Genomic DNA, 27,843 nt, shown 5'->3' with positions numbered 1-27,843 from the left:
ACAGAATTTTCAAATGACTCCTTTTTGTTTAATAACATTTTCCGTTCTGTCCCAGCTTTTCTTGGAATTGGGGTTGTATGTTCTTGCTGCAGTTGATATATGAAAAAACATGTTGGTTAAGGTGCCCCTAAATTGCCTCGTGTTTGTGTGTATGCATGTTTGTGAGAGGATGCTTGGTGATTCATCAGTGCACTATGCATCACTAACCAGTTAAAGGGTTTATTGACCATGGATGAATGGATGTACCTCAGTTTGCATAGGTCTGTGCTCAGCATAGCCTTATGGGTAACACTGTGGGATTGTGGGATACCTAGCTTGACAGAGTCACACACATACGCAGGACGAAGCACCTCAGTATCCTTCTGAAAGGTGTCTTTCCCCTTGATGGTACTGTAAGTGAGCCAGACAGAAATGGGGACACTAAGGTTTTAATCTCTCAGTCATGGCGTGAAAATGTGACCTCAAATGTGAGTCAGGAACCTTGCTTTAGAGTTTTCTTTATTGCAGTGGAGTCTTCTGACCAACTAAAACACACTTCCATGCATTAACACTCTTACGCAGTAGAAGTTACCACCCTGCAGGTTGTCCGTTTATGACAAATCGCACACTCGGTTGGGGTCAGGATGACCCGTATCTTATCTCATATAGGATACTTACTTTTACAAATATAAACCCTAAATGCACTTGTGCACAAAGTGTTTTGCAGCATAATGACCACTGAATTACATTCATCCATCCACTTTCCAAACCGCTTAACCTACTGGGTTGTGGGGGGTCCAGAGCCCATCCCAGAAGCAATGGGCATGAGGCAGGGAACAACCCAAGGTGGGGGGGCCAGCCCATCGCAGGGCACACTCACACACCATTCACACACACACCATTCACACACACATACACACCTATGGGCAATTTAGCAACTCCAATCAGCCTCAGCAGGTTTTTTGGACTGTGGGGGGAAACCGGAGTACCCGGAGGAAACCCCACGATGACATGGGGAGAACATGCAAACTCCACACACATGTGACCCAGGCGGAGACTCGAACGTGGGTCCCAGAGGTGTGAGGCAACAGTGCTAACCACTGCACCACCATGCCGCCCCCGTTAAGCTCATTTGGAGAGAATTTAACTATTAGCTCAGAGATGTTAAAATCTTACTGTATCTATTTCTGATTTAAAGGAACCCAGGATTTTAGCTTGTACTACACTAACAGGAAGACTATTCCATACTCTAACTACACGCTGTGTAAAGAAGTGCTTCCTCAAATTCGTTTTAAATTGTTCTCCCGCAAAAGTACATACCCATAAACTGAGAAATGAGTGAAATTTAAAATGTTGCTGTGGCCTCTTAATTTTTTCCGGAGTTGTGTTTTTATTATATAGTTTGATCGTTCATTGTCAGTGAATGATGATTATGTATGGAGCTGCCAGTCTGTAAATGTCGATCAGCCAGGAAGGGCTCTCGCTCAGGGTTAGGAGACCCACTGATGTTAAAACGTGAGTGAGAAGTTAGACCCAGAAGAGACATTATAGGGAGGATTGATGGGCACCAACCCCATTGCTGCCGGGGAACAGCTGGCTTCCTGTGAGTGATGCTGTTAGACGCACAGTGGCCCTCCCCGGCCAGCTGCCAGCCGTCTTCGGGGTGGAAATCCACAGAGCAAAATGTCTGGCTCCATCCATAACATTACCCAGTCCTCCAGCCCCCCGCCCCCCAAACCCCCACCTCTCAATCTCCCCTGTGCCAAGCCTCGGGACGAGCCTGTCTGGTAATTAGCCCCCCAGGGAGAGCCTCAAGGCTGAGACGCTGGACTGATCCTGCATCACGCACAGGGGGCATCTAGGCTGAAGGAGTCACATGGAGAATCTACATCAGGAGGTGGGGAGGGGGAGGTCAAGAATCTCAGCATGTCCCTTAAACATCCTTTTGGCACAAAAAAGAAATAAATTGAAATAATGTAGAAACCTGTACAATATTCCATCGCTTTACACCTCATCTGAGCTCAAAGGTAAAATAATTTTGCATAAATTGTGCGAGATAAATTGTTTTCCACCCTCTCGTCTTCCGTTGGTCTCTTCCTCTCTAATTCTTACAGGGGTAAAGGCAAGCCCTTACTGTAGTATTTCCTGGTAAACAGGAGATGGAAAGATCCATATACTTCATCCTGATTTATGGTGGTTCAGTTTCTGCTTATGAACATGAAAAACCAATAAATATTTATACGCAACTCACCCTTCTTTCAGTTTCCAGTAGATATACACTTTGAAAGCTGAAAGTGCATCTGGCTTTAATGACGCTGTGCAACCTGATAAAAAAGGTGTCTACCTCTTCAAACGAATGAGTCCACATCTTAAGGATGTGAGCATTGTTATCCCAGGGTAGCAGCCTTACGTTCGTGGCACCGATGGAAGCAGAATTACCTCCGTCTGCCGCCACTTGCTGCAGCCTGCCTGCCCGGTGTCACCCGACACTCTGGGGAAATCGCAGCACCGTGACGATGTTCTTCTGCCGTGGGTCTGTACCTCATCGTTGCCCACGACGACAGCAGGTGCCGTTGAGGACACATGTGTGGATAGAGGCCAATTTCGGGCTTAAGATGGGGCCACAGCAGGCTTAGAGATGATAGGAAGCAAAAGCGGGCAGAGAGAAGTCACCGTTTAAGATGCTTATCGGATCACTAAGGTAAATAATCCTTTATTTATCGCTCTCACTTGTTGAAAAAATAGCCCACTACAAAACCTTAAGGCTCTGTGTTTTTAATACAAGCAAAGAAAACTACACTGTTGCCAAATTCAACCACTGAAATGAAAACTAAAAAAAACGTTGGAATTGTAATTAGTTCATTGTGACAATTATTATACTTATTTCCACACCCCCTTTTCAGATGATGGATGGAAGATGGACAGATGAATTATTAATACTTTTAGTAATATATTAATGTATTATTCATGGTGTTTATTCGCTGAGTTTTTTCCACATTACTTGCAGGTCTCAGAAAGGACTTCATGATGGTTCTTGGAATGACCGTGATGGTTCTAACTCATCACGTGAGAGTCTGGCTGGATGTAAAACTTGCAGTTGCCCTGGATCATTCACACGCATCACAGACACGATGCACTCGGTCGGCACAGGAAGACTGTGGACACAGCCTATATCTGTTACGCTACAGACGAGAACCAGAGATGCGAGTTTGGATGTTCTTGGCACGGATGTGGATTCCCCGCTCCTTGGGGGGCAGCAGGCAGTACAAAGTGAGGCCTATGAGGCAGGGATGGGGACCACACTAAGGCCATCTATGACAGTGATGAGCAACTAACCAGAGGCTGATACAGTATAGTAAGAGGAAAGCATCTTCTCTGCCGTCTTCTCCTGGCACATCCCGGGGAAATCCCACCGGACTATTGGCTGGTATTAAAAAAGGCTAAAAGTCAGGTGTTTATTTACACATCCACTAGGTGGGACACAGTCATAGCAATAGATCACTTTCCCTTACAGATATACAATCAATGGATAAAAATGGAAACATATTACAGATGATGAAAGTGCTCGGGATAGAGAATAGGGTTGCAAAGGGGTGGTACATTTCCGGAAACTTTCCAGAAACTTTCCATTTCATGGGAAGTTAGGCCAGGGAATTTTGGAAGTATTCCAAGTTGGAAACTTTCCAGGGTAATTACCAGGAATATATGGGAATTAACAGAAAATTCCCAGAATTTTAGTAGAGAAACACTTCTTAGCTTACAGATCATATCTAGACTCAGACAGCAAGTTTGTGATCGACAGAGGTGGAGATTTCAGGTCCAGAAAGTACAGATCCAGACCAGGATTTTGTTTCAACCAACCAATTGAGTACTCTGTGTCTGTGACTCTTTATGCTCAACTGGTTGGTTGAAACAAAGTCCAAGTCTGAATTTGGACTTTCTGGACCTGAAATCTCCACCTCTGGTGATCGAATGTATGCTTTGGTGATCTGGTGTTATGTCACATTTGTAAATGCCTTCCCTCGGTCCCCTGCCACCAACATCTGAACGCCCTGACAAAGATGTCTCAGCCCTCAGGCGTTCTCCTGCACAATTGTGTCATTTTTATCTACTTTGTCATTGATATATGTATGGTCTTCGATTCCCTTGGAAAAATGACAGTAAATCACTGCAGAGCGCTTTGTGATAAACTTGCCTGTAAAATGAGTTTAAATGAAATGTGATGGATGGCATCTTCCCATGAATGGATTTTTGAATCCATATTGGATGGGGGGTTTTAAAGGTGCAGTTCACACTGTCCCCCAGCAGGGGGAAAGGGTCAGAAAACCGAATTTAGAAGCCATAAGTCATAGGCGCTGGCCTGTGCCCAGAGAAAATGACCATGATCTGCGTAGATAATCGGTGGTTGATTGGTTGCTTCCATGGGATTTACCTATTTTATTAGGTGTAGGGATCACTCACATGCTGTCGCACTGCATTCACAACCTGGAAATGGAGTGTGGGATCTTCCGTAATTAAGTTCCAGCTTTAGTGTCACTCTTGGCTTGTCGTTCTGTTCGTTCCATTCTGACCATATAAAACACCAACCTGTGTTATTTCAGGCTGGAGGGTGTGTGTGTTTGTCTGTGTGTGTGTCTGTCTGTCCGTGTGTGTTTGTGTGTGCCTCTGTGGGCCTGAGCAGGTAAAAATATGCTAATTAAACATTCTAGCAAAACATCAGCCTGCGCTAAAGTTATTCTGCTAAGCTGGGGCTTTTGTTTACTGATTTATTTCATCGTTGTAAATGCATTTCTGATATCTCCCAGTGTTTTGCCGTCTCTGGCGAAGACATTCGACTTTCCCTCCTCCTAGCGAATGTCTTCTGGGTTTCTCTGTGGAATCGTGATGCGTCTGTGCTGCCCCAACCCGTCTCCAAGCACTGCTGCCGTCCGCCGCTCCCCCCCACCCCACCACCCCAGCTGTATCTTCCGCGCACGACCCACACTAATGCACTGTGGTCGCATTTGAAAACCTCACGCCTGTTATCTCCATTTCCTCGCCGCTGGTGAAAGCCCGCTTGTCTTTGCTGCGGGTTTCTGCAACGGCGTTTTTTAATTTTTTTCTCTCACTACCAGGAGGGTCGCATCCCCTGCGCCGAACACTGCGCCGCGCGACTTTGCATTTGCAACGCGGTTTGCAGCTATTTATTTTTGTGGCTGTTGTTGTATGAAAAAAAAATCACTTGTTTTCTTCTTCTTCAGAATACCTTAGTGCAAATGAAATCCAAGGCTATTTGTTTGGGGGAGTCGGGGGGGGGGGGGGGGGGGGGGGTTAGGTCATACAGGGAAGGATAGTTCTGAGTGTTGAGTGAAGCTTCAGTCATTCGAATTCCCAGCCCTGTGGTGCTGCAGATCATCTTCCTGTAGTTAACAGGTTTCAATCGTACTATTCTCAGTACCAAAGCAAAGCATCCATCCATTACAGACGGCCATTAGCCTAGCTGCATGTCTTTGGATTGTAAGCCAGAGTACCCAGGGGAGGACGATGCAACACTGGGAGAACATGCTAACTCGATACACACAGCGGAGGCTGGATTCATACGCCCAAGTCTGGAGGAGTGGAGCGACAGTGCTACCCAGAGAGCCGCCCCCAAAGCAAAGTCTGAACGACAGATCTTTCTCCTGCTAGTCACTGCTGTAGCTTTTTCTCCCCCAAATCTGTTTTTTTGACTCAATATACACCAAAAAAAAATAAAAAATGGACAGACCTGAGAGAACCTGAGTGCCGGAGCAGATATCCCTACTGATGCAGAGACGGCTTAAGGCCGCCATTTATAATCGAGGCTGTCAGAGGTAGCCTGCCATTGCCTTTGATTAAAATCACGCACACTGTGGACCTAGACAGCCAGAAACCCCGAGCCCTCTCATGTCAGAAGCTATGAGTTGAGTTTAAGCCACGCAAGTGGCTCGTTGCCATGGCCTCACGGGTCAAAGCTACACAGTTTCGCACTCTTAGACCGGTAAGAACTCGCAGTCATTTTACGTTTCGCCTGTTGCCCTCCGCCTGTTGCCCTCCGCCTGTTGCCCTCCGCCTGTTGCCCTCCGCCTGTTGCCAGAGGTGCAGATAAGCACAGATGTAGCCTCCAGATTGTCTGTTTGCTTTCAGTTAGGAACGCGCCTAAGATGGCATTAATTTCCACATACATCATCGAGGCAAGCTGATTAATACACCCCACTCCTTCTCTGAACACACCACTGCACCTCCTGACTGGCTGCTTTTTACTAATATAAATGCATGATAGTCTGGTGAGCAAGCAGATTGTGAGATCAAAGGACTCGTCCAGATGACTCCGATGCTTCTGTTAAATATGTTTTAGATTCCTGACTATCCAAGTCACTAATTAAGATTTATTAAAAGAAAAAACTGATGTCACTTTAGTGGAATTGAAAGCATTTCCAGGCTATTATGAATCAACACAATATTTCCACAACAAAAAGGGTTTTATTAATGAAAGTTCATTAAGTATATGAATACTATTCATATTCTACAAAGCAGAATTGATGTCAGATGTAGAACTTAATCTAGTGCCCATTTTCTCCCAGCTATTTGTCATGTCAATGTCTCTATGAATATTTTAATAATGAAAGTTAAGGCGAAGCTCACAATAAAGTTGGTCTATAAACTTTGCAGCGCAGAAACTGAGAATGAATGGGGAGGAGGCTTGTGCACATGTCCTGTGACTATCTGCACTGCATGATTGGTCTCTGCTGCAATCAATCACTCAATCAACCAATCAATCAATCAATCAATTTCCTTTCGGATTTTCTGGCTACATCAATTGGGTAAAAATGAAGCTACTGGACAGTAACCGTCACACTTCCCTTAACGTCCTACCAAGAACTAACATCCATCCACTTGGATTTAAAATATGCATGTCCTCACAAAACTGTACTTGATAGGAAGTTATAAGATGGATGGATGGATGGATGGATGGATGGATGGATGGATGGATGGATGGATGGATGGATGGATGAACGGATGGCTATTTTATTTCTATAAATGGATACAGATTATTAAAAAAAATATGCTTTTGATAAGAATTGGGGAAAATCTGAATGTCTCTTTTTATGATGATGATTATATAATGATGATGATAGTGATGATGATGATGATGGTGATTACACAATAACCCAAATGTGATGGCATGCATCAGGAGGCTTTCATCAGAAGGTCTTCTGCTAATTCTGTTCTGGTATCAGCAGATCTATTTAAAAAAAAAAAACAACAGTACAATCCCACCATGTTGACTTTGAACAGGTGGGATGAAACCCTGCGTGCCACTCATTTCAGGCCTGAATTATTTGGATCTCAGTCTGTAGCTGGCGTTCAACGCACCTTCCTCTTGGATTATGCTGCCCATCTGTTTGTGTGTGTGTGTGTGAGAGAGAGAGAGAGAGAGAGAGAGAGAGAGAGAGAGGGAGGGAAGGAGGAACGGCCACAAGCGTGTACAGCAAGCTGTCACCACGACACGGAGTCCCGGCAGGAGCAAAAGTGTGGCCCGGACGTGATGTACTATCTTTTCACTTCGGAAAAATGAGCTTGCAGAGCAAGACAATGAATAAATCAAACATTTGAGCACTTAAGCAGCTGTGACATGGACCTCGTGTTCTCTGAAGCAGTGAGATTAACCAGTTTAATGCCGCCAACCCCACAAACCGCTGGATTATCCTCAGCCAGGCACGCGTTAGACATCTGTTCCTCTGTAAAATGTTATTTCAGTTGAATTTGTGGGGGGGGGGGGCACCCTCCAAACCCCGGGAGGTTTGTTTCTCCTGGTTTTCCAGTTTCACTGTAATTAGAAATCGATTTACACCTAGTTCCTATCCAAATAATGACATTAATTAAGAGCCGGGGAGGCCTGGTCCACCGCAGAAATCTCAAGGACAGTTGTTCACCATCCCTGGATTAGTCAGAATTAAATGCTTCTTTCACCGTCTTATTTTTCTGTAATCAGCTCTGCTAACCCTTAGCTCTGTTGCTAATTCTGGAAAGTACTTGTCCTGAAAGGTGAAATGCGATTGCTGGCAGGTACAGTGCACCCTCAAAGGTCTGCGCTCTGCTGCCCCTGGTGGCCTTTCTTTAACCTTTGCGCCTCCTTTGTGGCGGTTTAATAACAGCCCTCGATTAGACTAAATGCGGATCCTGACGAACAAGATGCCGCCTCACGATGAAAAGGGCGTAATTACGCGCCTTGGTGCTCTTCGTCCCCCGGCGCCAGCTCCTTGTTGCGCGTCACTACCCTCGTGGACACGGACACCTGCGGTGGCCTAACCGACTCCGTTGATGTTGGCCTCTTCCCCACGTTTGGGTGGCTGCAGACAAAAGGCACAGGTCACCCATCCGGGTGCCCAGTCTGACTGCTTAATGCCGCCCATTGTTCCCCGCTGGCATTGACTAACAGGCGCATGACTGCGGCAGCTGTACGCTTAGAGCCGGCTGGCTAGCAGCTGGGAGCCACGCTAAGTCATTGTGCTTCGGCTGTGCCTACCTTCTGCCTCATGGGGTGGCTCTCGGGGCTGGCATGCTGATAATGCGCTTGCTGTCACCTGTTAATGAGGCATGATTTACAGGGATAAAACGGGGAGCCAGTTAAACCTCGTATAACATTAAGCCTCCATTTTGGTTAATGATTGTGCTATTTGCTGGACACTATAAAGTGTATTTGGTTTTAATCTGGCTAGATTGCCTGTGCTGATTACAGTTAAGCATACAGTACTCATTAATGATTGGCTACTTTACTGGCCCTCACAGAGCTGAACTAGCCAATGGTAACCTGTCATACTGTGACTCCACCCACCAAGGGTTTTTAAATCCATTTCTGTTTGACAGTCAGTGTATTGGCTCTGCAAAGCATTTCTGCTGGTTTTGGCCTCCGGAACGGTCCGATAATCCGTGCCGCCAACCCAAAAGCCACGTATCTGGGGGGGGGGGGGGGGGGGCTGTTTCCTTTCAGGAGAGGGTGCTTACTGCTAAAAGAGATATAGGGTTGGGAAGGGACACAGAGACCCAGAGGGATGACAGGCTCTGGGACGGGTCCAGTGGGACTCCAGTTAAAAAAAGAAATGGAATCTTTTATCACTGGTAATAAGGCACTGGTGAAGTAAGTTATCTCCCTGTCGCCCCAAAATGGCCTCCGACTAAACATGCGGCTAAACACCACTGAGGACAGGGATGTAATACGCATGAAGGCTTTGAAGTCTTTTGAGAGGATACTCGGTGTTCGCTCACTGCCAGGAGACAGGCCCTTCCGTGGAGCTTGGCCGAGTTGGCGGATTTGTTCAGCCCGCGTTTACGACGTGTGTGCGAAGTTCCCGGGAAACCCGTCGCAATCCGAGTCTCCTATGTAGCAGTATTTAAGACCCAGAGACCCAGCAGGCTGCTCTGGTACAAAGCCGTTCCTCCGCTTTTTGTCCCTAAAGTACGAACTGAACTGGACAAGAAAGCTTTTAGGTTCTCGGCACCTCATACCTGGAATGACTTGCAATCTAAGCTTCAACTTCAAGCCCTTGCTCCACTGAAGGATTTTAAAGTCAAGGTGATGTCATTGCAACCCACTTTGTCTACATGCATGTGTTCATTAACATGTTGTTTTGTTATGTTGCTGCCTTCTTGGCCAGGTCTCCCTTGTAAAAGAGATGTATGATCTTAATGGGATTAACCTGGTTAAATAAAGGTTAAAAAAAAAAAATCGCTAATTGTTTATCGGAAGATTAGCATTAGCACAAAATGCTAGCGCTGCCAATGAATTCGTTCTACCTGTGACTGGAAAAGAAGACAGTAGATGGATCCAATTTGTTCTCTGTTATTCAAAAATGTTAATGAACTCAGTAGCAAAGGACATAAATGTAAAATATGGGTTACTGAGTACATCCTGTTGCAAAGCAGTATATTGCATTCCTGACAGCACCCACTGGGGCAAGGTGAGGATTTGAGGATCCCTTCATATCATTTCTGTTTCTTCCAGAAAGGCTACTCCGGGAGTCACATGACAGCAGGGAATGCCACTCTCTTTGTATCCTGAGCTGCCTTCCTGACAGCTTCCACTCTGCGCCTGGTGCCGAAGCCGACATCAGCGTTTCGTCGAAGGAGGAGGAAGCCTGCCTCGCCAGAGAGCAACGAATATGCCGCAGGAAGGGTCACAAAGGTGTTTTTTTTCCTTTCCGTAATTTGCAGGGAAGACAGCGCAGGGGCGGCTCAGCGCCACATGCTGAACCAGGGTCAGTTTCTGAATGACACAGTGTGAATCACGTCTAATAAATCTGACTGGAGGTTTTGAAAGAACATATCAAAGACACATGGATTGCTACTACAGACAAAACATCTTGAGGGCATCACGTGATCAGTTTGGGTTTTTCTTTTCACACAATGGACTAAAAGCAAATATGAGGCAAAAGGTACTGATTAGGTATAAAAAAAATAAGCATTTACATTTCCCAGAATAATCCCTTCTTCAAAAATCTCACCATAGTGTTTCCTGAAGAGGTGGGAATCTTGAACATTATTTTTGTCAGGAATTATTCTAATAGTTATGCCATAGCCATATCCCTCATGAATATCATGAAGTGTCAGACTCATTCCCTAAACAACGGGCAGTAGGTACACGAATATAAAATGAAGCCATTGTTATGTAAATCCATTCAAAGCTTTCCAAGTGTGTTAATCTGTTTATTATACTACAAAGATGCCTGCAAAATTATGCAGAACCGGCTAGACTGTACAATTTGAAGGGGTTCAAGTTGGTGGGCTCGTGGGAGTTTTATTTACACAAAAATTATTGGTTCAGAGAGATAACCAGTCAGATTGTAGAGTAGATATGTCCAAGCAACTAGAGGAGGCAGGACCAAGACATCTGATTGGTTGGTCCTGCATCCTCTATTTGCTTGGACCCACCTCCTCTTCAATCTAATTGGTTACCTCTCTGAACCAACCATTTTCCCTTCTGCCCTCAGAAGATTTTTGTGGGTTGTATTAGAAAGGATATCCTGTGGCAAATTACTAATTAGGCACATCCAGGGGGCGTATTTTTAATGAAGAGCATTCCTAATTGGTTTTGAATGGTCACAACAGCATTTTCACTGTAATTTACACAGAAGCAAATAAAAGTCTTTAGCCGGCTCAGAGTATCTGCACTGGTATAAGTAGATCTCCCCTCTGCTTTGGGAATCGCCATCATAGTATTTGCCCTGATTGGTGTAATTTCTCATAAACACATATCCCAGGAGGCAGAGAGCATGCTGCAGGGGGCGCCCTGCATGTCAGCCTGGCCTAGGGCATAAGTGCATATGCAAGCAACCCAGAGACACTGATCCACCTCGGGGAGGAACCTGCACAAGCATGAGAAGAACAAGTAAACTCCACATGAGCAGGAACTGGGACAGGAATCGAACCCATGACCGTGATCACCATGCTACACATTTCTCTAGAGCCTCCATCTTCCGAATTCCACTTGTTGAGGTACATGAAAGCTCACCCTGGATCTACAGGCTGCATTTCACATCACAAACACCCAGATCAGCTCTGTGTCACAGACCCTGCAGGCTGGTTAGCCTGCAGCCGCTACACCCGCCATCAGGCCTTGCACCTTTAGCCACACTTCCCTGCTGTAGCTGAATAAAACCACCTTAGAGGTCAAAAGAGGAAACTTCATACTCACAAAATCAGCTTTTCAGAGCTCAGAGGAACCAAGTTAGACGTAGTAAGTGGCTAATTCCTATTTTCTGATGGACCTTGGACTAGATACTAACACGGCAGCACAGAGCATGTCAACTAAATAGCAAGTGTAGGCTCGTGGGAGTTTTACTTGTTTTGAGAGCAGAACGAAAAATGATTTGTTCAGAGAGATAACCAATCATATTATAGAGGAGGTGGGTCCAAGCAAATAAAGGAGAAAGGGATCAAGACATCTGATTGGTTGGGCCCGTTTCCTCTACTTCCTCTACAATCTGGTAATCTCTCTGAACCAATCATTTTTATTCTGCCCTTATAACATTTTTGTGTAAGTAAGTTTATTGTATATAGTAATAGTTAATATTCCAGATGTAATCTAAAGCTTGGTGCACTTGTTAGCAATGAACACAGCCCCACTGCCAGCAGGAAAGCCTGTCTGCCTGAGGGCCTGGAAAGCGGGCCAAGAACTGGGAGGGGCTGCTGGATACCACAAACCAAACCAGCCAACTAGCCAGTGGCTCTAACTCCAGGCAGAACAGGCAGTTGCCTGTGGCATTTGAATCACCTGTTCTGTGGAGGAAATTAAATGACCATCAGTTTTCTAGGTAATAGGTCTCGCAAGTAAAGCTTTGCTGAACAGAAGATAGAAAGGCTCGATCACACCTTTGCTATTGATCCAAATGATCAATATTTGCTAATTGAAAGATTTGCTTTCCTGTCAAAATTTGCTTTAAATACACGCTCATTTTAATCTTGTAAATAGAAAGCATTCCTAGAAATCCTGAACAGGATGACAAGGTGAGATTTTTCTCCCGCAGGTGACATCAGTGAGACTCCACCTGGGGCTCCTGGTGCATTGGACTTTAAATTTCACGCCCCCCCCCCTCCCCCGGTGGCATTTAATCGGGACGATGGCTGAGCAGAGTGCAGCTGGTGCACTGTCAGATGAAACACTGCATCACGGCGATGCTGGTTTGAATGAAGGGGATGAATCACATTGGGACAGCACGCAGATGCTTTTCTTCAGAGAAATCACAAGGAGCGAAATTCACTCACACGTGGCTGTGGTATCAATTCAGGGTCAAGTAAGTCCCAGAGCTGGTGAAGATCCACTGCAGGATGGAAACTCTGCCTTTACAATAAACTTGCTGGAGTGTTTGGGCGTTTAAAGATGTTTTCTAACTGTCCGTGTTTGGTGCTGATCTATTCACTGGTCCACATCCATGTTATTATCTTCAGGCTCTGCTTGCATCCTGCTCTTCCCTGACATGTATCGCAAGCTTGAACCATAAAAACAGGTAGAAGAGGAGAGAAGGCTTCAGGAAAGCGAGACCAGCTCGTTGAGAGGTGACAGGTGTGACAAACCACTGTAGCAATTCTTGTAAACAAGGAGTATGAAAGCAGGGCTGGGGGGGGGGAGGGTGGGGGCTGACTGTCACACAAACCACCTTCCTCGGGCTGACGGATCCCCCTCCCCCTCCATAAAACAGCACTGAATGACAGTCACTCTCACACTGGGGCACCGATTGGTACCTGAAATTTTTATTTGACGTCTAACATTTGGTGTTCCAAGTGGAACAAGTACACACCTAACCAAGCTTGCTGAAAAGAAAAATAAATGAGAAAAGTGCTTTCCTCTGTCACAGACAAGCGGGGGCTGTTTCCTTTGACTCGGAATGGGGCTGCGTCCCATTTTCTAGTTTATGGGTTTTCCAAAACCTGGTCTGTTGCTAGTATTCCACTGGGACAAGGCACACCGGTTAATTACCAAAAATAAACTACATATTTTCAACGTACAACCTTCATTTTCATCTGTCATGTGTGCATCTGAAATCGTCAATTGAGCCGCTTGTGACCATTGTAGTTTTTGGAGAATCTGAAAGGCCGTGAAATTGTTGTACGATGTTAACCAATCCATGGACATCAAAAGGTTGGGAACCCATGTCATAGTATTTCCACATTCTTGCTAATCATGACTCGTACAGTTATGGCCTGCCTCTAGATGGCTTATGAGAGTTTTATTTACACAAATGTGCTCTGAGGGCAGAAAGAAAAATGATTGGTTCAAAGAGATAACCAATCATATTGTAGAGGAGGTGGGTCCAAGCAACGAGAGGACGCGAGACCAACCAATAAGCCGTCTTGGTCCTGCCTCCTCTACTTGCTTAGATCCACCTCTTCTACAAGCTAATTGGTTATCTCACCGAACCAATCGCAGAACATATGTGAAAACCTCGGTTTGTGAGTCTCATTTATGAGTCAAGTGCAGAATGAGTTTCTGTGCACAAGCATGTTAACCCCCTTTCTGGTCTTTACTCATTTTGACTCATAATACTTTGCTCTTTGATATGATTCATTTTACAATTTTCCCCAGACATGCATGCCAAAATCTTCAAACAGAGATTTTTTTCTGGTAAAATTCATAATATCTTCTAGAAAACATTTTTTTTCCCATATCCGCGATGGCCTGGCTTCCTGTTTAGGGCGTACCCCTGCCTTGTGCGCTAAGCTTGCTGGGATGGGCGCCAGGCCCCCCCACAACCCTGCACCAGGACGTGGTATGAGTGGATTAAAAAGCACCCCCTCCGCATTTCCTGTCTTTCCCAAATGCTCAGGGTGGTGTTCTGCATCCTGCATGGTTCCCTTTCTTCTGTCCATATTTCGAATCGCCTGGGCTGTGTGAGAGACAGCCGCCTGGGTAACAGACACACCAAGACCTCCGGGAAGAAAATAACCCATGATGGTGTCTTTGGAATCCGACCGGCCTGAGTATGATCAATCACTCACCGCCAGCCCCATCCAGCGGACCATCCTGTTCAGGGCACTAATGCTTTAAAGATGGCGGAAGGAGTCAGATGTTCCGTCAGACCCCATCGGCTTTCATGGCAGCCTCTCTGCTTCAGTGTGCATCTCGCAGGCCTTGCTGACGCAGTGAGCCTGCAGCCCAGACGCAAATGTCTCTGCTGGCTTTATTCAAGTTTCACATCATGCTCCTTCCATGGGATATTGGAATGTTTTTTTTTTTTTAATCACCTTCCTGTGATGCAGTTCCTTTCAGAATCAGAACTTGCAGTGGCTCAAAGGTGATGTCCTGTTTATCACCACTGTGGGAAATGCAGTGCGGCAGTGAGCTGGTTTACCTCGGCATCTTTTGAACACAAATCTAATAAATCCCACCTCATTCACTTCCGTTTACTTTGAATGTATATTTTTTCTAGCTTTTTACTCTTTCAATCCTCTAAGTGGAGACACGCAGGAAAAAAATGACACAGGCTGGGGTTTCTATGGAAACGCTCTGTGAGAATGCACAAAAAGCAAAGGGCTTTACAGAATGCTGTGCTAATGATTTAATTAAGCATCTCTGGGCTGTTCGGCCTTCAGGCAAGGATGGGATCCGCTGGATCCACTGCCGATACCCTAACCCTAATCACAGCAGGGGAGCCTGAGATTGGACCCCTGAGAAAGGTGCATATTGCTGTAAGTGAGTATATTTAAGAAGCATCTCCTAAGTGAAAGACACTTTCTGGGAATTATTAGAGAATCGTATATACAAAATTATTATTTTATTTTACACATATTTATGTAGATCTCACCTGTTGACAGCAATAGAAAGCCCTTTTATCAGTTAGTCAGAGATATAATATAGTCAATGCTGATGTTTAACTGGGTAAAACTGCTATTAGAGTAAGTAAATCAGTATGATTGGCAGTCTAATCTCCGTTATAATGATTTCACAGGAAGGTACATTTTTACAGCCGTTATATATGTGCCTTTGTGGGAGCTGACATATTATAAGTTAATGAGTTAATAAGTGCAATGGAGGGGGGGGGGATTAATTTCAAAGTTTCCCGGTGAGCGGGTAAGAAGCAGCTAGATGAGGACCTGCATCATTTCACACGCTGAGGACTTTGGGGGGGGTGGGACCCCATCATCTATGTCATATTATATCCTCAAAATTGCCACCGTTTATGGAAGTGTAGTCTTTATGTTAAGGCCTATGCGCTCTGTACACACATGCACGCACACACACACGCACACACACACGCACGCACACGCACACACACACACACACGCACACACACGCACACGCACACACACACACACACACACACGCACACACACAAAACTCGAAAATACAGTCAAACTACAGGTCAGCTTGTGTTTTCTTTTATAATGAAACGGTAACAGATGTATTCAGTTGTGTCGGGGCGACTCCAAACACCTCTCCTGTGGGAGGTAACTACCCCCGTGAGGGCATTTCCTGAGAGCTTCACGGTACAGGTGCAGAGTGCAATCAGTACAGACCCCAGCTTACTCCAGGGGAGCAAAGGCAGCCTTGTGACAGTCGGTTCCCTGACCCCCTTCCCTGGGGTTCATACCTAAACGCAGCAGTAAGTGAGTAGATGGTCTCAGTCAGGTCTGGGGGGTGTTTGCTTTCAGCCTATAGCCCAGGGAGCTGGGGGGGGGAACTGCCTCATGTCTTTGTTTGTTTCTGAGATTTCTCTATACTTTACAGTTTCTGTTTTTTTCTATCTTTCTTTTCTTTTCCTCCCTCTCTCTCTCTCTCTCTCTCTCTCTCTCTCTCTTTCAGAATGCAACTCATCCATAGGGGTACAGCCAGACAAACACACAGCTGTATTGTCAAATCGGAAGTTCAAAGATGAAAAGTTCCTCAGAGCACCACGGTCAGCATTCTGCTTCTCAGAGCCATCCAGGCATGACATGCTCACATACATCTATGGCTCCTTCCTGGACCCCATTACCCTGATCTAAATTCTGCCGATAAAGCCTGCTCCTCTCCCACACTCGGCCTGACGGCGTGACAGGGTTCTGCTGCTCCAGGATGGTGAATGGAGCCATCCGGAACACAGGAAAGGCTTATCGGGGAAATAGGATTCTTAATAAAGGATAACGGCAATCACTTTGCAATTTACGTCACTACTGCCGGTCATCAGTTGGCCAATTACAGGTACTTAGACTGGAAAACAACAAACGTCTAATCTATTTAAATCTGCAGTGGCATGTCCTTGTACTGTAGGCCTGCATCAGCTCTGCCGGCTTATTTTATATGACTTCTTTCAAATGCCCTATGAATGGCAACACATACACCTTAGTGGTTCATTATACATAATGTCTAAAAGCAGTCTCTTTATTTATGTGTTTACTTATGATAACATGGTTTTGTAATCTTTACACATCTAGCTGTATATCCCCAGTAAGGAAAGTGCTGAAATGAAATTAATTTTCATTTTGTGGGGGCACAAAGATTTAGCTAGAACCCAACCACATAGTAAAATTATGGGTTCGAACCCTCCAACAGCCTACTGAGGGAGACCAGTGTCGTCCCCCTCCCATTTATTTCTGGCTATGGGTTTATCTGAGGACCCACCACTCCCTACTTTCTCCCCGTAAATGTGTCGCATTTATCGATTACCCTTGTATTTTCCACTGTCACCGTGAAGAACACTCACCAATCCGTGAACACGTGACATTATATTTCATAGTATTGATATTCTTAAAGTGCATTTGTATCCTTTAACTTAGTTCCCAATCTATACTAAGAACCAATGGAACAAGCTTGACCGCAAATGCATCAGCCGTGGACTGATTGTTAGTATTGTGCCCAGTGGTGGTCTGCATCAAACCAAATGCAGTCACTTTCTCCAAAGACCTCCATATTCTTACATCATGCTGCCCGATCTGCTGCTGTTGATTTATTTTGGTAACATATTGCATCTCATTTTCAATCAAACAGGATATTTCTATTGACACTTGGATGTACCCTCTCAAAGGTACAACAGAAGTGCTCCTACTTGATTTAGATGGTAAATGTCATAAAGGCAGTTCCTTAAGACCTATTGGACGACACCTTGCAGAGTACCCAGTGGCCATTAATCCTGCATGTATATTTATTTTTTAAACTGGACCGACAATAGTCGTGCCTTTGGATCGGGAGGATTTGGGTCCTTGTATCCGGGACGCTGTAATCCCTGCATTACTAGAGCCGCGCTATATCACACACCTACCCTTGTGTCTGACGCCAGCTCTGCGGATTAGGGCCTGCTGTGTCTTTCCAAGCCATGACTTTTATCACAAGAAGAAATTAAACCCTAGATTTGGAGCGCTACGCTCTAATGGAATTTCCGCTCCGTATCCATACACAAAGCCGACACAGCAGGAATTCCATAAGCATAAAACATACATGTATATTTGTTTACTTTCTTTAGAAGAATTACGTAAATCCCACCAAATTCAACAGAAGGCCCTAATCATGAGGTCACAAATGTGTTTGAAGAAGATCACTGTGTCCCCCGGCCCTCATGCGGCATGTCATTTAACTGGTGGGAGGTGGGGGCACGGGGGTTTCTAACTCTTCTCTGGAGTACAGGGACCCCCCATACAGCCCATTCCCTTCAACATTATACAGGATGTTCACAGTGGGACCTGGCAGCTCCAGGTCATGTGACCTCAGACGCACCGAGGCCTGGTCATGTCTCTGCGTTTTACACACTTGCGGAGAGGCCTCGGCTTGCTGGTGGAGTGACAGCAGCACTGGGCCAAGTGAGCAGAGGAGAACCCACCCCCCACCCCCAAAGAGTCACCCAGGCTGTAATCCCCTCCCACATCCTCCGTTCACATTCACTGGAAATTCTGTTCTTTATTTTAAAAATATGGATGCAGGGGCTGGCCCCCTTTCCGCAGAATGACTGTTTCTATGGAAGCTGCCTGGCAGAGAGTGAGGCCCGTGTCAGGACCGTTAGGGGCCCATTCAGAGCAAAGGATGAGACTGATGTTCCTCCAAGCGTGGACGCTGTCGCAGTGCCGATAAGGAGCCAGCAAGACACCCAGGGTGAGCTCCGTCAGTCACTCCCAGGCTCCGGATCACCCACACGTCCACAGCTTTTCCGTCAGCAGCCAGGTCTGTTTATCTCAGCGGTCAGGTTTACGTAAAGAGCCACACGCACTTCCCTGCCACGGGTGGGGGGATAATGAGGGAAAGGGCGTTACTGCCAAAAAGGGGGGGTATGAAGTAGGACACTCGAGTTGGGGGACGAGACAGACAGGTGGCAGTTGGCAGAGGCATGGCATCACTGCTGGGAGTGACGCCTGAAGGTTCTCAGTTTGAATCCCAGACAGAATGCTAAAGTAAAGTGGATGTCTTCTCTCTGAGCCTCTGTCCCCCAAGGACTGCAACCATCTCCTCGGGCTGAATTGGCCAGTTTTAATATAAATGAGAAATTGCTCTCACAAGTAACTTTATGCCCAGCGTGTCACGTAGCTCACTTACGGTCCCAACAGCAATTTATCCCGATTTGAGCTTTGTACCCAGAACTCCTCTGCACGCTTTGCTTCTGCCACTCATCCTGCATTTTGGGTCCCCGTGCCAGACTTCAGTGGGTCAAAGACACCCTCAGAAATTGAGGTGAAACATGTACAGTGTGGTTATGGCCTGAAGGAGGATGGAAAACCGGGTCAGTGCAGCATCATCAGCCAGCCTGACGGAAGATTCTAGAAATGTATTGTTTGTTTTGCCGCGACCCGCCTTGTGGTTGCAAATGCCGCTCTCCAAGCTCAGAGGTGAGAACACACTGTGTCATTAGACACATAGAAACTAGGTTAACCAGCGAAAGAGATCCTCTCCTTCATTTCAGACACTGGCCAGGTGTGTCCAGTTTAATCTAACATGTTTAATTTGCTTTTACTAAGATAAAGTGGTAGTAATTACGACGACATAGTTGAAGGACGGTTTTCGTGGCCGGATCTGCAGGAAGATTACAGCATGTTCGTATTGTAGGAGTTGCTCTTCGGGGCATCTTTCTCCACACAGGTGAGGGTCGGCGCGCGATTAACAAGCAGGTCCACCAAGCTCCTGTTCTGGGGCTTTCACCTCCCGCGCCGTCGGCTGTGACGTGTCAAGGTGAAAAAACGACATGGTGCGAACGGGTCCTGAGGATGATCTATAAATATGAGAAGAGTTATTAAATTAGGTCTCACATTTTAAATGTGGGCTAATTAATGGCCTTATTCCAAATTAAGAACTGGTTATGATTTATGATCATTCGTTGACGGTCTGGTATAGTTTCACAAAATTTAGCTATGGAGGCTTGTTTCAGACCAACCCATTCATGGATGCATCTATCCATCCATTTTCTGATGAGATGCCGATGCATTTTAATACTGCATTATATACAGAATACAGCAACATATTACCTCCATCCATTACTTTATCTGTGATACTGCAATTCTTATAATTTAAAACCATAAACATCCTATTTATTATATGCTGGCATTTGCAGAGACTGTTACTGGTATTTTGGATTTCTTAGTGAAGGTAATTTTTCCATTACAATCCATATTTCATTGGCCTTTAACATGCATCCATTCTGGTGCCACCTCTGTGAAGTCGTACCCTTGTATAAAAAAGCTGCTATTTCTCCATCTCCCTCCTGTTTGGTCATTCCTGAATTATTAATCTCCCAAGCTGCCCTGCTACCAGGTCATGTATCCCTACTTGGTGGGTTTGTTTTGCATGCCCTCTGTTTGTCATGGAGGAGCGTCCAAGCATGTGATCTTCTGGTTTCACGCTGTACCCTCTGCCCCCTTCCCCACACGGCTGAATATAGAGTGGAAAACTTGACCACGGTGGATAATTACCCAGAATGCACTGAATCGCTGACGTTCGTGCATGAACGTTTATGTTTTTTTCACAGCCATGTGCACCTTTACTTCTCAGATAAGCAAAACATTTTTTTGTGTGAAGAGTGTGTCATTAGTTAATCCTTCAGGCAGTATGATACAAATTAGAGTAGCATGCACCATATCTCAGGGAGCTTAGATATCATGAACCTCCATACCTTACGTCCACTTTAAAATCTGTTCTCTTGTGAGATTACAGCTTTAACACCCGCGCGTAAAACCACAATGGCTGCCTCTTGATGATTTATACTCTGCTGGCTCCAGTCATTACCAAGTATCACACGGATCCACATCTGCGACTGTAGTGCCTTCTTCAGCCCTCTCCCATGGTGGTGAGCCAAGCCTGTTTCCATGGGGAGGAATTTAGTAGGAATTTACCCCGCTGCCAGTAGCAACATCTCCTTATCCGCACTGCTGGGTGGCACCGAATAGTTTTGGCAAACATCTCCGGTTTCCTGCTTTTACTTTGTCACTACCTCCCGTAATTCCGGGGGGAGAAACTAAGGTGCTCAGCTTGACGGGATTCCTGCTCCCGCAATCGGATTTCCGCCCCGCGGCTGCCCCCATTCCCAATTGGCCCTCCAAAACAAAATGTCATGGGTGAACTTTCATGACAAAGTATCTGTCCCTGGTTTGGACTCTCGCAATCCCCTAATCCCATCCCATCTCATTTTTAGGTTCCTAGTGTCTTTTCGAAAGGAGTGTAAGATTGATGACTAAGTACTTTTTTTTCTTAGCACGCTTAGAATGGCCTCTGAGATCGGTAATAGTCTGTAGTCCAAGTTTTCTCATCATCATGCCGGCTGTCTTCTTTACCTGAGGCGACTGTGAGGTACTTTCAGACTCAGTCACTTGGATGAGAAACTCATTTACTCTTTGATAATGAAGACGAGGATGCATACAATTCAATTGCCCTTCCCCAGTCTGAAGGAACGACCAGACACTTGTGGTTTTCTTCTCATCTGCTGTTGTCAGCCTGTTTGGGAGCCTGTCAAATTTATATTTATCATAATTCTTGATTTCTTAATTATTTGCAAGAGGCACAGGCTGCATATATTACTGTTTGTTTTTGTCTCATTTTCATATACAGGTTGTTCCCATGTTAAAAACATCCAACTTCCAGATAGTCCATACTTACGGACGGACTGCCATAAAGCCTGTTATAATAAAAATTCTAGTTATGCGATGCTCATCAACACATTGCGCTGAGGTTTCAGCGGTTCGTCGCATTGAGGTACATTACAGTACCATATGTAGTTAATTTTATTGTTGCTGTATAATATTACTATTATGTATTGTATTATTGTTTTTCTGACAGACCGATAAATTGAACTTAAAGACAGACTTATGGAACAGAACTTGTTCGTAACCTGAGGGCTGCCTGTATTTAACAAAACCAGCCAATTTCGCTCCCCTATAGTGACCCAATATCACAATTGAATGTGTTCACTTCCTCCACTGAGGGCCGATCCCTGTGGATAGTCACATATGATCAAGGAAAGGCCTTGACTTTTGACCCGTCAAGAGACCAAAGTTATTAAATTTGAAAACAGATGGCACGCACTTCGCTACACAGCCCCCAAAATGTATCTTGCAGTTTGCAATAAAACATAATGCTTTGTAAGAATGCCGCCATTCCCGGGTTATTTATGGTTTGTAATTTCACGCAGCCGTATAAAAAATGACTAGTGAGAGCACATAGGAATTGTGGTGCAAGCCGAGGACATAGATCACCCCGGGCAGGCATGAGGAAATTGCGGATTATGACGTCCCGATTTTTGAAGATGGCGTCTGCTCCGACCCGAGTGGATCTGACGGACGACGACTCCTTCTCACGTTGATCTGGTTCTTCTGTTTTTCTTAACGATTGAAAAACGGGAATTTTTATGCATCATAATGTAAGAACTGTGTGCCAGAAAATGAAAATGGGCTGATATCATTTTGTTAAGGCAGCCGAATCTGACATCTGATGAATACTTAACGAATTTCAGACATCCTGCCCTCAATTATAAACACAGAAATCTGTTTTCCATTTATTATTTCGGCGTAAAAATGTTTAAATTACCTCCTAAAGCTGCAGTTTCATCTGATGAATAAGATGAAATGCATGAATAAGAGAATTTCTGGTTCTTTTGTCAACCAGTAATGCAAAGTCACGCAGGTCAGCCTTGAGTCCTGCTGCTTAAAAGCTCGTCGGCGTGTAGGATGCTTAAGGGTGTCTGTTCAAGCCATTGTTGTTCTCTCAGTCCTCGGATCTGCCTCGTATTTCTTTCACGCAAAGGTCTTCAGCCCTTAGTTTACATGTTGGCAGCAGTGCTGATCAGACCCCGGTTGCAGCTCGTCCCTGTGTGATCCTCTCGTCACTGCATAAAACGTGTAGCAGAACAGAGACTTTTTCACTGGCTTCTGGGTCTACATTGTTTACACAAGTGTCTCCCAACCAGATCCTCAGGGACACACAAACAGTCTATGTGTTTGCTACCAGGAGCTGGGAGGGAGCAAAAATTTGGACTGTCTGGCAGGGAGCTGAGAGGGAGCGAAAACATGTACCGTCTGGGAGTTCCCAAGGACCAGGTTGGCAAGCATTTGTTCGCACAATAGTAAGGTCTTTTAACCCACAAACGTGCTTTTAATCCTGAGATGTCATTGCTGTTGTACCCTAGAGGGGAGAATCATGGGATTTTACATGAAGTGAGCCGCTCCAGACAGAAACCGCAGAAGGTTTCCCACGGTACAATAGTACCTCTCGGTATCGGTTGTGGAACCAGAAACAGATGTTGGACAGTTTTGGGTCCCTGTAGGTTCCTGCCAAGGTAGCTAAACCTAAAGCTTTTCAGTAACAACACACAGTCATACAGCATCAACATTTAATGTGGACACCAGCTCTGTTTACCTTATCAGTACCCTGCCAAACGCCTCCCGCTTCACATCTCCTAGCATCAGACAGCTTCAGCGTGTCAGGAATGAGCCCGTTTGGCTGCCTTGCGCCGTTCCCCAGCTCCATTCATCCCACAGTATTGTGCATGGGAGCGAAGTGAGTAAGTTATTTGGATCAATTTCTGCCATTGAAGTGTTTGACAGTCACTGATACGCCCAACAGCCGCTTCCTTGATATATTGGGAGAAAAGCCCTTTTTACGTGTAATAACAACCATCATAATGACGAGTTTATGAACACAATCAAGGCATTGCGATACGGAGCGATGTCTCAGAGCCCAATTGTGTGGTATACGTCCTTTTAAATGGATTCTCCGAAATGAACTCAATGCAGCCCATTATAAAATCCAATTGACCGTTTGCGTAGTGGATCATTGTAGTCGTCAGTCTCGCCTGGTTTTCTCCTCACCGCTCTGGGCACCATTAAGCATCGCTATCAGCAAGGAGAGAGAAAAATGAAGGGGGTAGTTGAGTGGAACCAGAAGGAAACATTTGGTTCTGGTCCCTGGGAGTGATGTATTGTGGTAAGTGAATAAAGTTTAAACTGTGAAAGGAAAAAATACTCATAAGTCCTCGGTGAGCAACAGCAGTAGGCGGAAATGTATCAAAAACCTATGATCCATGTCTGTGTCTCTTCATCCTTGCACGTCTTTCCACTTCTACCCCCCTGCCCTCCTGTAGATCTGCTGGGGTCCATTTAAATGTCACACAGGGACGTTTGCAGGGTCGGCTCTCGCTACAGGCAGAATAGGCTGTCGCCTCCGGCCCCCAAATTACTTGCATTGTGATGTGAAATGAGCATCAATTTTCTTGGTGTGGAGGTGTCTCCCAAGTAAACATTTGCCTATGGCCCCAGAAAAAGTTAAACTGGCCTTGGAAGTTTGTTAGCAAGCAAACAAACAAAAGTGGGGCCCCAATGAGAAAAGCCCCTCCCCAACACAACCTCTTAAATGATTTTACATTCTAATATCCTGTGAGATGGAATAAATTAATTTGTCCAGTACTTTATATACTACAACTTTTAATTTTGTGTTGTCTTCTGTGCCCAGTAATAATTACTAAGGTGTAGGGTCAGGCTGTTTCGACATGACAGTATGCAAAGGGATTAAATCACTCTTAGGCACGAGTATTTTTTAGAGTTCATGCCAGCCAGTGTTAGTCTGAAATGTGTATGCATCTGTCACGGATTTTGGGATGTAGGACTTGAGGGCCGGTGTTTTGATTAAACAAAGGGGGTTTTATTGACTTAAATCTAAACAAACAGAGACTATAATTAAAGTGGACCATGAGGGATTGAAAACGAGAGGGATACCGTGAGGAAGGACATGGGCTGACAGGAGGAGCAACGTTTATGACTGGACTAGGGAACATGGTACTGGGAAGCACATATATATGGAACAAACGAGAGAGCTAACGAGAGACAGCTGGAGTGATTAACGAGGGTAGGAATGAGAGGTAAGACAGGTGTGGCTGGTTAGCAGACAGGAGGATCAGGTGACATAGCTGGCAGGACGTGACAGTATCACTGTGCACTTTATTTTTGCTTGTAAAACCTCAGCTAGTGAACTTGCTTTCATTTGGTTAACATCTCATTACCATAATGGCACCTCAGACCACTCCTCCCTTGACCTGTTTATGTGGACCAATCTTCATGTAAAAAAGCTGTGAGGTGGCCGTACAGTTTCTACAGTCAATTTGGCGACACTGGGACTCCACGTCAAACTTCTCTAGTTTTGTTTACTAAAGAAAAGACATGAAAGATGTAAGGAATTGGAAAGCCAGTGTCACCGTGTATGTAATCCGGAGCAGGGACGCTACGTCGCTGGTGTGATGTTTGCTGTTCTCCTTTCTATCACACCTCACAGGCTCTCATTGACGTCTCACTCTGGCTGCTTCCTGTCTCCGGCCCTCGAGACTTCAGGAACCGCGCTGTGTTGTGGTTTTGCACCCATTTACAGATTTGTTTTGTTTTTTTTATTCCAATATTTAACACAGCAGGGGTTTCTGGTCCTCTTGCGGAGTCAGGTGACTGGGCGCATGGTACGAATTTCAACAGCGGCTTCCTTTTTTCATTAACCACTAGAATACCATCCTATTTTTCTTCTTAATTCTTTTTTATCCAACTGCCTTGCATAAATGATTACCTCTAAGCGTAAATTACCGAAATATAACTGATAATAAAGAAGAAACATGTATTATAATACAGGGGATATATGCTTGTAAACAAACTGATCGTGGATCCTGCCTTGCACCCTTTCCATTTCCTGTGTGAGTTTGGTTCTGTTTGGCGTCCCTCCACAGTGCAATCTCATGGTTCCCATCCATCTTCCATGGTCCATGTAAGCCTGCTGGGACCCTGAGACCCTGGGCTGCATTGGCTCTGCCCTGCTTTTCACCCCGTGGGGAAACTGTCAAACCAGCTTCATGAGACTGAGCTCTGACCGTCATGACTTCACTTCAACCTCCACTGAACAAGAAGTGGCCCGCAGGCAGAACCGTCCAACCAAGTTGACACTGTGCTAGTTTGTAGCCACCCTGCAGTCCTTGAATGAGACCAAACTGGGTACATATTGTGACCAGGGATATCACTCTTTCATCCAAAGCGAGTCCTATGTAAAAGCAACACGGAACAAACCTCAAAAGAATTCAAAAGTAGGAAAATGCCTAGAAATAATCACAAGAACCAAAATTAAGATATTATATCAATTCTTAAATTAAATAAACTGGAATCAAAAATTTGGTTTTGCTTGAAAGGGTAACTAACTTAGCTGCTTTGGTTCACTTAGAAGGACCTACCCACATTCAGAGCCTTCAGTTGCCCAATTGGATTCGATCATTGGGCCAGTGGGTGGTTCCGTACAGCTCGATACCCAGAATAAAACCAATTCCCCATGGCCACCCCCGTGTCCCCTTGTTCTGTGTGCCGTCCGCCCGCACAGAACATTTTAGTGTTTATTGTTCATTTCCTGAAAAAACTATAGATACATCCCCCCAATGTTATTTCTCATTTTCTGTTGTTTCACAGTGAAGGTTTCCTTGCGTATTCATTATTTTGAGGGGTGTGACTAAGGGATCCACGTCCTTTTCAGGTCCATCGCAATTTCACACAAAGAAATATGATTGTGTGCACAGATGTAACTGTATGCACTGAGTATGGTGTTAAACACATGGCTAGCACCTTTCCCCGGTATCATAAAACATGCCACATACACGAGTGCGAAAGATCTTTGACAAACTGTGAGAAAGGTCATTTGGAAAGACCTCACAATCATCATCCTTTTATCTGTGCTCATGAATCAGCCTTCTGGGATTTACTGGGATTTTTTGATGGCATTAATCCAGAGGAATGTATTCTGGCATTCCCACCTTGTGGACGGCATGTCAATATACTCTCAGCCAGCAGACTGCACCTTGGATGGTACCTTGGCTCCAGGCTGTTGTCATTGGCTCCTGCAGATAAGCCACGCCCCCTGGAGTAGTGCTCCTGGGGAAGATCTGTAGGATTGAGCCCTCTGGAGGCTGCCACTGAAGTCATCTGTGGCTTCTCCCTCCTAGCATGTATTGCACAAGTTTAGCAGGATGGCAGAAAGAACCACAATGTGTTATGTGAGTTTCATACATTTTTTTTCATTAATTTGGTGTTGAAAGCATTTATATTCTTTTATACTGTTTAGCAACTTACATAACTCACACTCTTCCATCTATACACCTGGGTGTGCATTGAAGTTTTTACCCCAAGGATACAACAGTACAATCTCTTCAATCCCCTTCCTTAACTGCAATGCTAGCTGCTACCAGCAGGAGGCAAACCTGGGCTCCCCCACTAGGCTAGAAAGGGGGCGGCATCTTTCATAACCCAGAAATATAAAGATTCAGGAAACACTAAGATTAATAATTTCGGTTTCCAAAACATAAATAATTTTGGTTTCCAACTGTTCTGCTTGTATAAAGCCTCCAAAAGTATAGCATCCATACAGGCAATTGTGAGAGCAGACTCAGGCGGAATGTTCCGGAAAAAAAATGGATTCACCTGGAAAGGTCACATGCAACTTTACTTACCGTTTCAGTGCCTATTATAACATAAAACTTCATGAACAATCGACATACAAAACATATTTGTCCAATCACAGTAAAATGTTTATATTTTGATAACAAGAGCATGCAATGCAATTAAAATTTGTGCATATGCTATATGCTTGCATATTAATTGAAAAGGCAATATTTCTAATCATTGATATGTTGATAACAAAGTAAAATATAGTTCTTATTTTATCATCTTTTAATGAGGAATCTTGTAGCAGGTCGGACATCTGCTCCAGGAATCAAACGGTTTGTAAATGCTGGTCTCCATACATTTACTTGGAAATGCCGCAGAAGTCAATCAATCTATGTAAGTCACTTTAGAGGAAAAAGATGTTGGTATATGGTTAAAGTATTGTGCAGCAATGTATGTAATATGGAAAATAAATAAGACTTTTGCAGGTAGCAAGAGTGGTGCTGAGGCTTAGAAAGAAGAGGAAGGGTT

This window comes from Brienomyrus brachyistius, chromosome 7, assembly GCF_023856365.1.
Source record: "Brienomyrus brachyistius isolate T26 chromosome 7, BBRACH_0.4, whole genome shotgun sequence".
Classification (NCBI taxonomy): domain Eukaryota; kingdom Metazoa; phylum Chordata; class Actinopteri; order Osteoglossiformes; family Mormyridae; genus Brienomyrus; species Brienomyrus brachyistius.
The sequence above is the reverse complement of the archived record's forward strand: the minus strand, read 5'-3'. Positions refer to the sequence as shown.